The sequence below is a fragment of the Rhinolophus sinicus genome, chromosome 1, assembly GCF_057876585.1.
Source record: "Rhinolophus sinicus isolate RSI-liver-muscle chromosome 1, RSI-T2T, whole genome shotgun sequence".
NCBI lineage: Eukaryota > Metazoa > Chordata > Mammalia > Chiroptera > Rhinolophidae > Rhinolophus > Rhinolophus sinicus.
The window spans coordinates 18899676-18917748 of record NC_142501.1 but is presented as its reverse complement, the minus strand read 5'-3'; positions in this window follow the sequence as shown (position 1 = coordinate 18917748).

Below are 18073 nucleotides of genomic sequence, written 5' to 3'. Positions count from 1 at the left end.
TTTCCCATCTCTGCCCTCCTACCAGTTTCAACCTGACTTCTTCTTTATAGCCTTAGTTATTAAACTTCTGTTGCCAGATCAGATGGTTCTCCAGGTTGATTTTTCTATAATTTAATTGTAATATTATTGTGTTCATGAAAGGAAGCAGGCACAGTGTTTATCTACTCTGCCATCTTGGATCTGATGGATCATTTCCTTCTAAATGTATCTGCTTTTATCATCTGAGTGGTTTAACCAGAAGTTTGAATTGACCAGATCCTTGTGGTGATTTGATAGCTAGGTTAAGAGGTCTGTGCAGTCAAGCTGCTTTCATTGAAAACCAGCCCTGCTGCTTTCCATCTGTAAATCCAGGAATGAGTTATTTAATCAGTCTCAATTTGCTCGCTTGGAAAATGAGGATAATAGTAGTACCTACCTTAAAAGGGCTATTGTGTGGTGAAATAAAATGAGGTATAGAAAATACTTAGTGTGGAGGATATCACTTTGTAAGGTCTTGGGGGGAGGGGGAAATGGGGGATTACTATACTAATCAAGGGTGTGACATTTTAGTCAAGCAAGATGGATAAGTGCTGGAGATCAGCTGTACATAATTGTACCTATAGTCAGCAACAATATATTGTAGTTTTAAACATTTGTTAAGAGGATAGATCGCACATGAAGTGTTTTTTTCTATGATAGTAATTAAAAAAAATAAATGTTAGCTATCATTCTATTATCTAGTGCCATTTGAGACTACTTTATGGAGTCTGTCTTTTTATCATCTAGTTGTCTGGATAACTGGTCTTTAAAGTCCCTTCTGTCTCTAAAACTCTATACTCCTATGAAATACCTTGCTTTCTGGTTTCTAACTTTCCTGAGAGCAGCTTTACTTGTGATTTGAGTTTTGTGGTGCATGAGAGAACTGATACTACCAGAGTTTCTCTGGCTTAGCAAGAAATCCATGTACAAAAAATCGAGTTATTCTGCCTCAATTTACTTCTGCTTGTCCTACTCCATCATTCCTTGAAGTTGTTTCAGAATTCTATTTGACTTTGTAGTTGCTTGCTTCTTTCTCATGCTGAAACATATTTTTCTCTTTGGCTTTTGACACTGGACAACATAAATTTTCCTTTTAATAGACTTGCCTGTATATATAGTAAATAAGACCACAAATATGTCGGGGAAATTTCCCCAAGAGATTATGGAGGTTTTTGATTGTAAGTGTTTTAAGATCTTCTAGAGACACTGAAGAGTGGAGAGGAGAAAAGCTTGTTGTTAGACACATATTGACTTTAACATTAGACCAAAACATTTCACGTGCACGTAATTGCAGGAGTATTCCTGATTTGCTCTGCACATTTGCTGTGTTCTCTCTAGGAAAGAATGCATTGTCTCCTGGAAAAATTGTCATCATTGGCCAAAAAAACCCCACATGTTTTGTTAAATGTGAAAGTGCAGTCTTAAGTATTTTATTAGTGTGGTTGGGATCAATGACTATTGCTTTGAAATGCTGATATGGATTGTGAAGCTGTGAACAGGACTGTGCAAGGAAAATGACATAGTCTGGGATGGAGGAAAAGGCTAGGACCTGTGTCAGATGTAAGCAGGTAATGCCAAGGTTATTTGTAGAAAAGATGATGAAGGGGGAGCATGAGTGAATTCCTGGGACAATAGCCTGAGTGATCAGGGAGCTGGAAAGAGTAAAGGGCAGGAAAAGTGAGCCTGGGGGCGGGGGAGGGGAGAAAAACTGAGGCAGGAAGAGGGACAAGATCAGAGAGGATACAGAAAAAGGGCAGGGCTGCAGACAAATCCCTCAGGACCAAAAGCCACAGAGAATCCCAGTTTGTTTAGTACAGAGACAGGAAAAAGGACATCCTCTAAACGGACCTAGGTTACAGGCTGAAGGGAGAAGATAGATAACAGGAAAGAACCCAGCTTCTCTTGGGAACCAAAGAGCTGGGCCTGCCCCTCCTCCCCACCTCCCTTTATCCCTGCCCTAACCCTTCTCATGGGTCAATAGCTTAACTTGAGGCTGGAAGGTGGAAATGGGATACACTGTCTGAAAGGAGAGAGAACCTGAATCTCTAAGACAGGAGAGAGCCAGTAAAGGCCTGGCAGGAAGGACAACACACTAATAATGTGGCCTGAAGTGACAGGCCATGCCAGGAATGCCTTAACTTTAAAAGTAGTCTTTTATCGAATAAGTGAGTGCATGTAGTGGGAAGCATTGAACTTGAACTGAGCTTCCTCGACTGAGACCCTGAAGTTCCCTCACAGATGGTCAAGTGCCTTGTTTGGAGTTGGTGTCCAATGGATACTCTGTGAGGGAGTCGACTCCAGACACGGAGTCAGAGGTGAGTGGGGGTGGAGAGAAGGGGCACGAGAGGTGTCCTGTGCTGGAAAGCAGATGCAAATGGGGCAATTTCTCTTTTCTTTCCCCCAACCCTCAGATTTGGTGAGTAATGGGGAACTCTGAATGGTAAATCTATCACACAAAGCAGATTACTTTCACGTGACGGCATCGTGTAATTTACTGTAACATTACCATTGTTTAGTCTACACTAGGGGGTCACTGAACATTCAAAGCAGTTATAGAAAGAGTTTGGAAAACAATCCCTGCTAGACAAGGCTCCAGAATCCTCTGTCAATGCAGTGTCACGAAACCCCACATATTTTTCTCTTGTAATCTTTATAAATCCCAATTGAATCAGATCTGATTTAGTTTTAAGGGACTTTGATCCCCCTAGTTTGGGTACCTAGACACCAACAGTCTCTTGACTTGCCTCTCTCCTGAGAGGGTCTTCTCAAACGTTTTCTGGGAGGATGGCCTTGGGTGCTGTTACCTCAAATTCTGGTTCTCCACTCTTTAGTTATATGTCCTTAGGAAAGTGCCTTACTTATGAGAGCTTCAGTTTTTTTGTTAATGGAGTACTGTCACTACTGCATAGAGGAATTGTATGAACTGATGACATAGTACATTTGAAAAGGCTTGATCTGGCATACAGAAGTCCTCTAATAAATGTTTTCCTTCTTCTCTCAGAATGCCAGTACATCTTCTTTGCCCCAGTAATCTTGGGGGTTCTTGCCCCGGAAAAAAGCAAGCCATCTTTGTGTGAGGGTCTCAAAGGCTGCACCAAAGAGAAAAAGCTTTATCCTAAATAGCCAAATGGGCATGAACAATGGATTGTCCACTGTTGCTTTCACCCCCCTCATTGTAGACCTCTTCTTGGAACTCTGGCTGCCTTAAGGGGTAAGTCACCCCTCCATGAGTCCAGCAGAGTACTGGGTATGAGAATTGGTAAAATTAGGCACCAGTACACATCCATTTTTATGAGTTATATTTTACGAGGTCAACTTAAAGGAAATAAGTCTCAGCGAAGACTAGAGATGATATCAAACAGGGACATTTGCTGAGGGTGGCTTCTCAGGAATCCACAAATCCTGTTAATGGGACATACTTAGGTGCTTCCTTGACCCTCAACCAGATCACCCCAGAAATCAGTGTGGTCACCTCTTGGTGGCATCAGCAATGCATTATTGCTTTAGGTACAAGTTATAAAATAATCACTAGGTATCACACAAGTGTGACTGTAGTGATGACTCATCTTCTAGCCATAAGACCTGAGAGAGACTAAGTACCTTTAGCCTGGCCGTGACCTCTGAGGCCTGCAGTATTGGTGCTGAAGACTGCTCTGATTTACAGGGTTGAGCTCAACAGTTTGCATTGTGTGGACTCCTGTACCTTCTGGTGGACTCCTTGAAGAGCTCATGCCATCTGTATTGCAGGGAACTTCATTTCCCAGGTTCCTTTGCCAACTGGTTTTCAAGTAGATTTGGCCAGTGGGAGGTACTAGTAGAAGACTGGAGGGCAGAATGAACCAGAGTATTTCTCCTCCTTTTTGCTTTAAATGAAGCTTCCAGCACTGGCTGCTTTTGTTTGTTTATACTATTTTAGCTCCTCTTGGTCCACCCCATCCTCTGTGTTCCCAGTTCCTGTGGAGTGGCCCCTGCCATATTTCTAACTCTTACCCAATCATATCAGTTTCAGGCTCTGGTCATTATGTGGACTTCCCCAGATTACCAACTTACCAGTTCTAGTGACCAACTCTGACCTTCCCAACTAATACCACTCCAAGAAGACTTGTCATTGACATGGTAGCAGGTTCATTACATTTGACTCCATCCCTTGTGGAGGGAGAAGCAATATGTCCTTATTAAAGTAGACACTACTTGGATTTGGATTTACTTGTCTTCCCTCGATCTGTGGACAAAACCATCATCTGTAGACATTCTGAAAGCCTTGTCCACTATTTTAGTAGTTTCCCACTCAATGTTCCTTTTCACCAAGAAAGTCACATTTTTTTTGGAGAGGAAGCCAACAGGCTAATGCCCATGAGAATTCACGGTCCTATCATAAACCGTCTGTCCTGGAGATAACTGGCTTTATAAAACAGTGGAATGACTGAAGTGAGAGCCAGTTATGGTGCCAACTTGAAGTCAATATCTTGAAAGGTTGGAGTGCCATCTTAGCTGTGAGACTTATATCTACATGTATTTGATATATGGTACAAGCCCTTGCAGAAAACATGAATTCAGGGACCAAGACAGGAAATGGGAGTGTCACTTCTAATGATTACATTTAATATTATGCCCAGTACTCTGGGCAATACTTGCATAGGAGCTTTAGTACTTGAAGGAGAAATCCTTCCCAGAGGAAACAACAGTGACTGCTACCCTGCCATTGCAGGCTCCTTTTAGCACTGGGCAGGGAAAGTATAGGCTGGGCTGACAGACCCTGGTTATTACAGATTTCTTATACACATCCTGATATGTGGTGGGGTCAGAGAGGAAGATGAATAAAATCCAGATAAACCTCCTAGGACTTCTCTTTTCAGTCAGAACTCAAGGGAGAAGTAACAATTCTCTACCAGCAGGAACCGCTCAAAGCTCAGGTCCCTCAGAAATAAAGTTTTGGGTCACTCCACAGTGAGGAACTTGGCCATCTGAAGACAAAGTAATGGGAACGTAGGATGAGTAGGGGAGGGTGGAAATAATAAATATTCACCAGGGTCTCCTTACCAGGGAAGTCATGGTTTGAAAGTAGACATGAAAAGAGTAGGAAATATCTGCATTCGGAAGAAAATAAAGGAAACCCTCCAAAGGTTTGCTTCTGCAACCAGAATAAAATCCACAGTTTATTCTGGTTTATAAAAGCCTGGGTGGTCTGCCTGCTGCCCACCTCTCTCACTTCATTCCACTCACTCCATGACCCACCGTGTTAAAGCCTATCGGTAAGTTTTGTTCTAGCTTCAAGGATGTCCCCCCCAACTTGGAATTCTTTACCCCTAGATAACCACATGGCTGAATCCCTACTTCCTTTGGATTCTGCTCAAATGCCCCGTATCAGTGAAACTTTTCCTGTCCATCCTATGTAAACAGTGCTACCCATTCTCTCTTCCCCTCCTGAACCATGGTTTAATTCATCTCATAGAACTAATATTGTGTATTAGGTATTGGACATCTATGTGTCCCTCTCCAGTGGAATATAATCTCCACGAGGACGGAGGCATTTTGTTGTTTGGTATTGTACCATGGAGCCTAGAATAGTGCAGGTGTTCAAATATTTGTTGAACAAGTGATTTAATTAATTAATGACAGAGATACGATTCTTAACAGATCATGGAAAGCCTTGGACAGCGGATGAGATGTTTAGACCTGTCAAAGTTGAGGTAGCTCAATAAGCAACAAGGTAGAAGTTGTTTTGGAGAGTTTTTCAAATTTCTCAGGGTCCTTTGTGATCTTTGATGTTCTTTTGCCATTCAGAACTGTGCCAATGGCTTATTCTCTTAATGCTTTTGTGTTGGTCCCTGTTCTTCAGTAACTACTCCCAAGCCTCCCTTCTGAATACCCCCACTTCCTTTTCCATCAAACTACTACATCTGTTGTTGTTTTTTTTAAACATTTTCTCCAAGTGTCTGGTATATTTTGATATTTTGATAGCTGCTTCATAAAGGTGTTGAGAACGGGCCTGATACCTTTGCGATTCCCCAGTATCCTGATTCATGCGTCATTTGCTTTTCATATCAGTTTTAGAAGCTATTGTGAAGCTTTTGCTTGGTGTTTTCATGATGAGAGCACACACACTGCTATTCAGACAGCTGGCTCTAGTGAAATAGATATAGTATCCAGCTGACTCTTGACAGTTCGTCCGTCAGGGCAGTTGAGGTAGTCTTCTTTTACCATTTGTTCTGTCTACACCAACCTGCTGCTTCCAGAAACTCCTACTGTTCTTCCAGGTCTCATTCATTTTTCTCTCTGAGCTCATTTCATATATAGAGTTTCCACCTCACATTATGAACCCTTCATTATATACTGTTAGACATTCTATTTCAGCAGATTTTCGAACCCCTTTCTGCCTTCACGTAGTTATCAGTTCGCACATTCCCACTACCAACAGATCTCTCCTGTCAGTGGTCAGCAGTACTGGAGACTTTGCTGGGCCCCACCGTGTTCTGTTGGAAAACCTCTGCTTATTTCATTTGTCTGAATTATCTTCCTCAATTAGCTCATAACTTCAGGGATCCTTGATTGTAGCTCATGTTTTTACAGTATTTCCCCCAAATAGTGGCTTAACATCTGGGATACTGTTGGGCACACAATGTGTGCTTTTTCAACAAAAAGCGATTGATCATTTTTGATTGATTCCTAATTGAGGGTTTTTACTGAAATTTAGGTGAGTCCTTCTTGTGTGTATATATTTGAATATCTTCACCTCTATTGTAAACTTTCAGTAAAGATATACTAGTTCTAATATGTTCTTGAATTGATCCCATGACTATACAAGGTGGGTGAGGGTCCGACAGCTCCATAGAAAATCCAGTTTTGATTCTGCAAGCATTAACTCCGTTTTAAGTCTGGCAAAGACCAAGTGCCTTGTCACCCTCAGGCCTCTTCCAGCCTGACCTCTGGGGAAGGGAAAGTACCACTAGAGACTGAGTTCAGCATGTGGGCAATCAATCAATCAATCAATCATGCCTATGTAATGAAGCCCCAGTAAAAAAATGTGGACACGAAAGGTGACTTTCCCAAGTTGGCAATAGTCTGTTTGTATTGTCACACATTGACGCTGAGAGGGTAATGTGTCCTGAGGACAACAAAAGCTTTGCATTTGGAACCCTATATCTTATCCTATATGAATTTTCCTTTTGTTGGTTCTAATCCCTTCCCAGTAATAAATCATGACCATGTATATAATTGTTTTCAAGGAGTTCTGTGACTCTTTCTAGTGAAGGGCAAAACCTGTGGTGGTTTTGGGACTCTCCGAACTTGCCGTTAGTGTCAGCAGTGGGGGTAGTCTGGAAGACGGTGCCCTGAGACTGGCTGACTCCGGTAATAACACGCCCACATTTTCTTTTCCCAGAGTTTGAAACAGCCTGAATCACAGCTCTACGTTTTTGTAGTTTGGGAGAAACAGGGCTGAGCTTTCCTTGTGTTCTGATTTGTTTTTCCACCCACGCTGTCAATACTGCTTCATTTCTACTGCCTTTCTCAGCTTTTGGTTCCTCTCTCTGCAATGTCACTGACCTTGCCCAGCTCCTGGCGTCATGGAGGTAGGATGGGGTACAGAGGAAGAGCTGCCTCTCAGCTGGTGCAGCTCACTGTTTTGGTTCTCTGACAGTCAAACCTGGCCCCCTTGTGCCCAGGGATGACCCTTGGTCACTGTTCCCCAAACTTCAGGTTTCCCTCACTCCCCTTCAGGTATGGACTCAGGGTCATCAGAGGAGGTCATTAGGAGTGGGAGGTGGGCTGCTGGCTTTCCATTGCATTCAAACCTTTTCCTACCCGTTCTCAGCACTTCCTGAAGTTGCTTAGCCAGGTGTTTCAAGAACCCCACTGATCTGAAGGACCTCCTGTGCCCCTTGGTAACCTTTGCGGTTCTTAGTATGTCTCTTGGAGATTTTGATTGTATGTCTGGGTATTGGCTCGGGAATCTGTGTTATTTTGGTTTAAATAACAAGTGCCCCAGTTTTCTTATGATTGTCAACCATACCCATGAGCCTGGACTTCTGCTTCCTAGCTACTTCTAACTTTGAGTTACCATCATCCTATGTATTTCCCGTGTCCCTGCTGGTATTAGGAAACCAATCTCAATCTGTTCTGTGTGCCCTCTGTGTTGGAGGAGTCGTGCCCTAGCCCTGGTGCTGAGGCTGGCAATTCTCCCACCCTGCCTTGTTAGGGCCAACCCTCCTCCTTGGCATTTGGATCTTTCCTGTGCCCTATCCCGCTGTCTGTAGTCTTGCCACACACGGATAGATGGATATCGAATATGATGACCGACTCCACAAACAACTTCATTTAATTCAATAAACATTTACCGACTTGAGTTATGTCCCAGGCACTGTGCTAGGTGCTGGCGAGATGAAAATAGGAAAATACTCATAGTTTAAAGGGTGTGACAAACACTTAAAGAAACAGCCATAATATGGTGTGATAAATGCTTTAGCAGAAGCATGTACAAAGTGCTATGGAAACTCAGATGGGGGAGTGATTAATTCCTCCTGGGAAGGGTCAGGAAAAGTTACAGAGAAGAGTTTACATTTGGAAGGTGACTGAAAGTTCTCTGGGGGGGAGGTGGGGGGAAGGTGGAGGGCATTCCAGGCAGAGAGCTAAGCCGGTTCAAAGCCAAGGAGAGTGAGTGCTCAGGCAACTTGGACTGATTACCCTGGTGGACCAAGAGCGATGTTTTTTCCAAGTGTCCTCAGGATATCTTCACCGTAATTCCCCAGGGAGCCTACTAAATATGCACATTTCAAGGCCCCTACCTCCTACTTACTGATTGAGAATCTTAGGGGTGGGGCCTCAGCAATTTTTATTCTTAACGAGCCCCCGAGATGATTTTTAAACCAATTAAAGCAGTGGTTCTCTACCTTCGTACACTGTAATCACCAGTGGGGCTTTACAAAATACCGATGCCTGCATCTCACCCACAGAGATTCTCATTTAATGAGCGTCTGGGATGTGACCTGGGCATCTGGATTTTTAAAGCTCCCTGTGGTGATTCTCATGTGGAGAACCACTGTACCCAACTCGAGAACCACAGAGCTAGAGCATCAAATTCAAGAAGGTGAAACAGGCACACGGGAACTGCTGCACATTGTGATGGAGTTGTAAGAAGCTGATGAAAGTTTTCCGTGCCAGGCTGGGGAGTTGGGGTTTGACGTTATAGGTGATGAGAATGGGAAAGTAGCTCCTACGAGCTACGTTTCTGTTTCGATCTCATTAAGTGGTGGTATTAGGAAACAAGAGCCAAGCTGGTTTGTACGACTTCTGTGTTCGGGGAAGGGATGGTCTCCTGGGAGCTTGTCTGCATGAAGTGGCTCAGCTGTGCCCTCAGGATAACTGTTCTTTCCTGGTAACTGGGCACTGAGTATTCCTGCTACTTTCTTCAGAGTTTCGTTGGGCACCTATCCTATTCCCTCTGTTGAAAAGAAATTGCCATCTGTATGCCAGATGAATTCTGAGCCATGCCAAGCTTCAAGGAGGCAGGATTGCAGGGAGATGGGAGGTGGGGGTTATGCCTTCACATAGTCTCCATTAGGTTCAGAGGTTAAAAATATAAAGTTCAACCAGGTCCCTGAGATTCAGGAATAGAAGGAACTGTGTCGTGGGGATTATGGTGCCTTTGGAGCACAGAGGAGACGTTTTGGGATGGTCCACAATGGCATAGAAGAGGGAGAGGTAGCAGGTGAGGGAGAAAGTACAGAAAAACTGCAGTCACCACCCCAGGCCTCATCCTAGGACTTTAGGGGGCCAACTCGATCAATATAGAATCAGGTATTTTATGGGAACTGGTATGAAGGGAAACGAAAGGAGGTCCGAAGTGCAGTGCAGGAGCCACTTGTAGGTCCTATCTACCAGCTGGTCATGCAGACCTCACTGTAGTCTCTCTCTCTCTTACAGTCTTTGAGATTTTTCTCCCCTTTCCCTCTTCTATCTTCTGCCTTCTTTCTCCTCTTCTTTTTAACCCTCTGCATTCTCATGATCCAGAATGCTCCCAGGAACAACCAGCAAAGCCCACCAGACTCAGAGGTTTTGAATGAGCTTGAGTCACAGCCTTTGCTGAATCTTTGAACTGAGAAAAATGTGGGAAATTCTTTGGTCCAGCCCCTTTGTCAGTGAAGAAATAGAGGCTCAGAGAGAAGAGACTGCCCGGAGAGGAGAAGGTCACATGGCTAGTGAGTGGTAGAATAAAGACAGACCCATGTCTTCTGAACTTCTCTTTGAGCCTGTGTCTAAACTGTCGCCCCTGTGGTAAATTCTTATGTTTTGCATGCTTTTGAGTTGTAAATTTTACATTCATCATGCTTGGTGCCTACAACCACTTTGTAAGAAGGCTACAGCAATGAGTTCCTCATGTTTGCTAAGTCAACTGAAGAAGAAAAGTGCTTTGCTTAAAAAGACAAGTTTCACCACAAAGGAAGTAGAAATTTACAAACAGGGAATTTCAGGTCACATTGTCTTATGCCATATGATCAGAATTTTCACGTAGTAGATTCCAGAATTACAGCTTGCCATTATCATGATTCAAAGTCCCAGAACCACGACCCTGTGACAAGGAAAGACTTTGATCGTGCTGTGGTCGAATGCAGGAAAGGACATTCACTGCTTGTATCACTTCGGTACTTTGAACTTGCTTCCTTTTTAAGTCATCTGACCTTATATTCTGGTGCTGTCACACTAGGATATAGGGAATAGGCTCATTGCTTCACTCACAAAGCAATGAAATGGTGTGTTTGGCTGTGGCTTTCTGGAACCTGGGAACCCAACATAATGTCTGACTCAGTGCCTGGCATCATAACTCAAGGGCTATTTGCTGGGATGAGTTGAGATGAAGTCTGAGGGGTGGCACTGAGTTACTATCGGGGCAACCTTGGACAAGTCGTTTCCACCCCCACGCTCACTCTTCCCTCCTACAGAAAAACAGACAAGGACCACACAACCTCTGGTGTTTCTTCCCACTCAGAGATTACATATATTTTGGCATCTGTTTTTTTTAAAAAATCCCAGAAATTTGGACCGATGAGTGACTTTGAAGGTCAGTTAGCCCAACCCACAGCTTGTTCAAGGCAGAGCCAGACTATTCAAAGAAGTAGAGATTTGGCAACTCTGTGGTTTGTGTAATAGTGAAAGTCAGCCAAAAAGAATAATTCAGATTAAAAATAATTTCAGGGCCAGAATTATTCTCTTTTGCTCAATATCCATCCAGTAAATGAGAAATAGTTAAGTCTCTGCTTTGATTTTTGTCTTGGCTTTCTACTGATGTATAACTTATATACAGTAAAATACACGAATCTTAAATGTACAGCTTGATGAATGTTTACATGTGAGCCCATCCATGCAACAGTCTCCCAAGCTATGGAACATTTCGACACCTGGAGAAAGCTCCCTCATGCTCTCTTCCATTCACTGTCCTCTCCCAAGGATTAGAGATCTAATTTCTACCATCGTAGGTTGGGTTTGCCTAATTATGAATTTTATATGAATGGAATTGTGTCTGACTGTTTCACTCAACATTAAGTCTGAGATTTGTCCATGTTGTTTCATATGTCAGTAGGTTGTTTTTATTTTTAATCGCTATATGTGAATTGTCTGACTATGTCATATTGCGTGACTACCGCAGCCTAAGAATTCACCAGTGCAGAAGATTAGTAAAGTCCAGGAGAAAAAGTCAGAAGACTTGGGTTCTAATCTTAATTTTACTACTAAGTAATTATGTGAACTTCTGTCTGGGCCAATTTTCCTGATTTGTGAGTGAAGAGGTTGGGCTAAAGAATCACTAGCAATTTTTCTATTAATAATTCAACAAATAGTGTATGAATCATAGACTCATAAGCAATTAGAAGACAGTCACAATCATGTGTCTGTCAAAGAACTCACATCAAGAATGTCTAAGGGACTCCTATAAATCAATAAGCAAAAAATAGACCACCCAATTTAAAAACAGGAAATATCTCTCTCTCTCTCTCTCTCTCTCTCTCTCTCTCACTCTCTCTGTTGTTATGATGGAGAAGAAATTTCTTCAGTGGGAAATCTTAGGGTTCCAGGACCCTGTGATGAATATATTTAGATACTCAGACTCATTTGGTTATCTACATGCTGCAGAAGCTGATTTTTAAAAAAGTGTCTTTTTGTATTATTTTTTGTAAGGGAGGCACCATATTTAATTTTAATGAATGCATGAAATGCACCAAATAAAAGGACTTCATAAACTGTAAAGCTCTCTGCCAATGAAAGGCATTATTATTATTCCAGATACAATATGAACGCAGCTGACATCAACCACCATTCATCCCAGTTGCAGGTGTAACAACCAACGAGGTTGTTTTCCTTTGTTCCTTTGCCATGGCCACGGGAGAATATCTGAACCCAATGCACAAATAACAGCTGTGATTTTAATTGAGACTTTTGAGTGGATAAGCAAGGTGTACACTGAACGCATAGCAACAGATAGACTTTCACTTGGGCAGCAACATTATTATTTCCTCAGACTTTGAAAAGGGAAAGTTTTAACAGACCTCTTGGAAGTGACCCTTGTTTTTCCCCCCACCTGTTCGCAGTTACTGTCACAGAATGCGTCATCCCTCTCCCACGCGCACAGTGGGAAAACAACTTTGCCATCCAGAGCGAAGAGAGTGTTCTGCTGTGTCAGGGATCCAAGAGTCTGCATATGGTTCATTGTTCATTTCCCGATTAGCCTCCCTCCCTAGGCCCTGGAGTTTCCTGCCCGGAGAGCCTGCTTTGGAGCCTTATCGTTTCAGCAGAAATAAATCTGCATGAGAGGCCACTGTAAACCAGAATTTTGCCAGAATGCTTGTGGTCTCTGCCTTGCCCTTTTTAAAGGTTTTGCAACTCGGGTCTACCCTTAGCAGGCTGAGAAATTGTCCCAACAACGTAATCAACCGAGATTGGTCAACCCAAGGGAATTTGCTTGTTTGCTCACATTTGCTGCCTGCATCTTTTTGGACCAGGATATCCCCGTGGCTCTGCCCCTTGACTGGGATGACTGACTAGTGGGTGTTCCCTTTTGCAGGATTGGGCATAGATGTGTTTCAGACCTTGTATTTGCCCATTAGTGTTTCCCCTATGAGACCGTGTTTTCCCGAAAATAAGACCTAGCCGGACCATCAGCTCTAATGCGTCTTTTGGAGCAAAAATTAATATAAGACCCGGTATTATATTATATTATATTATATTATATTATATTATATTATATTATATTATATTATATTATATTATATCATATTATATTATATTAAAGACCCGGTCCTATATTATATTCAAATAAGACCAGGTCTTATATTAATTTTTGCTCTTAAAAGATGCATTAGAGCTGATGGTCCGGCTAGGTCTTGTTTTCGGGGAAACACAGTAGACTTAGCAACTCTGTAGTAACACACACACACACACACACACACACACACACACACACACTCCTAATCTAAACACTATAGTAGTAAAGTGAAAAGGGTTTCAGAGTCCAGAAAACCTGGATTTGAATAGAATTTATCACTATTCCTGAATGATAAGCCTCAGCTGCTTTTCTGCAAAATGGGGACAAACACCTTCATTGCTCTCAGGATTCTTGCGAATTCTAGACCCAATGAACGGACACTTTCCAGAGAGGTCTGGCCCACAGGAGTTACTCATAAACAGTGACTGAAATGGTTGTTCCACACATTGTGCAACTGGGACCAATCACGCAGTGAGGGGCGGTAGCCCACCCAAGTTTTGTAGTAAGTTAATAACAGACTTAGGACAAAAGCTAAGGCCCAGGGCTCTCTCTTTTGCACTCTGGAGCAAAGGGGCCAAGTCCAAGAATGGCTTCTGCAGGTTGGGGAGACAAAACACAATGAAATGAAACGCAACACTTCAATGAGGCGAGTTATTAAGCTTCCGTGACTCCTTAAATGGGGTGGCCTGTAGTTGGCATGAAAGGAAGGTTTTCATTTTTATTTTTGTTTTTGAAATACTGATTTCTCTTTATGTTTCAACATTTCTTCCCTGTTCAAAGCATTTGTGTTGCTTTGACGAGGGTTAAGATTGTTAGATCAGTAAGCAAAAAGGAAGAAACTGATAAAATAGGTTTTTGCAGCCCACAACAGAAACATGGATTCAAATGCAAAGCTCCTGATTTGGAAGAGACAGGTTTTGTTGAGAGAAGAAAGAGCCCTTGAGAATTCAAAGGGAAGGTCCTTAAAAAAGCAGGCTGTAGAACCTATGACATAAAATTAGGTGACAAAGGGAATAGGGGAAAAAACAGGTTCCCGTGCCCCCAATCTGGGCTAGCAGGTGGTGTTCACCTGATTAGACGAGAAAGAGGAGAAGTGGCCAGCTGAGGGCTGGGATGAACGGGCTTGACCTGAGGGAACCACGTGGAGGGGAGCTGGTGAGCTTAGACGGACAGTGTACCCTGAGGTCTGTGCATTGCCACCTAGGGGAGAGCTGTGTTAGCTGTTTCTCTCAGCTTTTTCCTTTGAGGACCTTCTGTAAACAGCTCCCTGCATGTCATTCCTAGATTGTCAGCAGAAGCGATACCTCATGATGTCCCGAGATTTTGTTAAGCTCCATATGAGCGGCCTACTTGGATAATTCTCTTTTTGAATGACCAAGGGCACTCATACATGCCCTGAAACACAGACACAGTCCCCAGAAGCTGAATGGGGATGGGAAGAGGAAACCCGCAGCATTCACGTGGCTGGTGCACCAACCATCTTCATTCCTTTGGTTTAATTTTAATTTGAGGAGTTCATAGAGCATAGTGATGGAGTGTGTGGGCTCTGGAGCCCAGCTGTCGGCCTTAGATCTTGGTTCTCTCCCCTTCTTAGCTGGGAAACTTTGAGAATGTTTATGAAGTCCTTGGCTTCCATCTCTGCCAGATGGCATCACAACATCTGCCACATAGGTGTGCGGTGATTAACTGAATTAACATACATGAAGGACTTAGAACCCTGCCTGGTATGGAGTAGAATTCAATCATTGTTATAGCTGTTCTTGCTGTCCTTGTTCAGACACAGCGCAGGGGGGTGGGGGCGGGGGCGGGGATGGGGACAGAGGTGACAAACTCTGACAGTTGTTTACCACAACCAAGAAAGAAGTGAAATGTTCACTGTCTCAACTTTCTGGGGTTGTTCATTTGATTTTCTCTTCATTCATTTGTATATGCTTTCAAGAAATATTTATTGAGCCTCTTGCATACGCCCGCCAGGCACTGTGCGAGGTGCTGAGGATAAAATGACATAGGAGATAGACGTATCCCGGCCTTCATGGACTTTGCAACCCCAACCAGCCTCTTCCAACAACTCCTTTATCTGCTCTGGGGGCTCAGGCCAACCTCCCAATGCTGGCAAACTGGGGTCCTGCAGCAGGCCCTAAAATGCATGGTATATGGCTTTAATAATGTCAGGGGAAATTTTCAGTTAATCCCTTGGACTGTGGGTACACTGAGGATTCAAAGGCCAGACCAAAACGGCACGAAGAGAAACAGAGAAGTGGTAATTATCTGGTGAATTTGGGTCATGTGGAAAGCCAAACCAAATTACTTCAGCCAAGGAAAAAATGATTTTTTTTTTTTCTTCTTCACATGAATTAGTAGTGTTAGTAAGATTTTGCTGGGGTCTTCCTTCCCCTTTTTGCTTTTACACCAGGTATTTCCTAGAAACCAGCACACTGTGGGGAAAATCCAAAGACAAGAACTTCGAGGGGAAATGTCCACTGTCTATTCATGGGATATAATTTGGGGAGCCCTGGTCTTATTTCTGTACATATAAGGAAAATTGAAATGGGTTCTCAGTTGTAGTATGTTGGCAGTGCTATTGCAAATCCAGTCAAATCTTCGGTGCTCTAATTTTGAACTGAATCCGACAGCTTCTCTTTACTCGTGAAACAAACATTTTGGGTTTGACGCTTTCTTATGTCTCTTTTAGTGCTACATTATATTATATTACAAATTTGTATTTTTTAAGGCAAAAGCAAATGAACCGAACATGCTTTAATTTTTATGTTTTGAGTTATTCATTATCCTCTTAATAGAAGATTTCAATGTATTCCCCATCCAGGAAATGGTAATGGAAATTGCCTACTTTAACACGTCATCTATAAAATCTTGTTAAATAGGGTATTGAAAATTTGTCACTTTGTCACCTAGCTGACCTTTTACAACCCCGAGATGCAAAGTGAAGTGACACCTTCCCCAGCTCAGATGAGATGCCCACGTATTTTGCTGTGTTCTCACTAAGAAAACCTTTCTGTCACCATTTCAGCTAGCCCAAGTCAATTTTTAAGCAAACTGCATAACCAGAAATTGGCACAAACATTTGTATATCACCCTTTCCATATTCAAAAGCTGTCTGAGACTCAGTTGATTAAGCATAAAAATAACTCTGCGAATGCCATTAGGAAGGCTGATGAACATTCCATATCTGGGCCCTTGAATTTGTATTCTGGAGGTGTATTATTAAGTCACCACTAAAGAGTTTCTCTTGTAAGAACCTGATCATGCTCTCGAGAGTCTGAGGGAATTACTTTCATATTGAGTTTAGAAGGTTTAATTTTTCTATTTCCATTAAACAGATAGGAAACAGCTGGTAAATTAGGGAAGGCCAGTGCAATTTATTTGGCTACATAATCTCCACTGGCTTCTTTGGTTAATAGAATATCTGTAGTCCAACCAGGGCCCCCTCCCTGCCAAATCTCCTCGTTAGACTGAGTTGTGATTAGGAAAGAATAAATGACATTTTATTTTATATGTGGCTCTTCCCAAGCTTCCATGTTCCTCTTTAAGTGTTCCTCTTATACAACTTGGCTTTGGCTGTGGGTGTTTCTTCCCCTTGGCAGCTCTTCAGCACATGATGGGCTGTGCTGAAGAGTAGTCTTATACAGACTACTACTGAATGCAGCATCTCCTCACCCCTTCCTTGGGCTCAACTGTTATCCATTCATTTATTCATTCTACAAACAGTAATTCTTGCACACAAAATGGCCTTCTGCACTTTCAACTCAAGCAGTCATCTCTGAGGATAATTTACTGGTTCGGAAATGGAAATCCTATTTCAGTTCCTCAGATTCGTTTTGTTTCTCTGTCAGGTTGGGGTAAGGGGTGTGTTTCTTTGCAATGTCAGAAAAGACCAAAATACACCTTGCCTATAGTAGAGTGCATTTGAAATGTGGACAGAGGTTGACTAAAAAAAGTATTACTTGAGGAACTCGTTAAAAATGGAGGTTTTCGAGTCTCAATTTCCAAAAGTTCTGAACCAGTCTGGGTAGTGCTCTCAGAATTCTTGTGTGCAGCCAGCTTTGGTCCCATTGATGTGCAGGCCTAGAGTAATAGCAGTGGTTATGGAACCAGACGACACATTGAAGAAGGGCCTAGAAGGCAGAATGGGGGCGGGGGCCTGGCTGGCTACAGGTGGCTACAGGAATGGAAAGAGACGAGTAAAGGGTAACCCATTTGTACATATTGTTTTTCAGTTCATTTATGAAAACAGAAGAAGTATTGCTCATTTACAGGATAGGGAAGTTTCCAGAGCAGTTTTAACGGAGCAACACCAACAGTATTCCCCAAATAATTATTTGATCTCAAAAATATAAATACCATATAGAATGCATACTTTTTGATTGACTTGAAGGCATTTACTGAAGGTTGAAAGGAAGTAAAACTTAGTATTGTCTTTAACAACGAACTTGACCTTTCTCTCTAGTACAGCCAACCTATAGCCACAGAGACAAATGGTCATACTGGCATCATTGTACATTTGTAATCTTCAACCTCAAATAGACATTCATCGTGGCTTGATTTTTATTTTTTTTTTCTGATTATAAATGGCAGTGAGCACTTTTTTCGTATGACTATCAGTCATTTTGTATGTTCATGTCCACAAGTTCTCTGTGCATATCTTTGCCCACTTTTCTACTGGGTTATTTGTATTTTTATAATGATTTATAGGAATTACATATAGATTCTGCATACTTTTTTCTATTATGTATATTAAACCTACCTAACCTTTTAAAGCTCAGTTTATTCAATAGGTAATTCTGA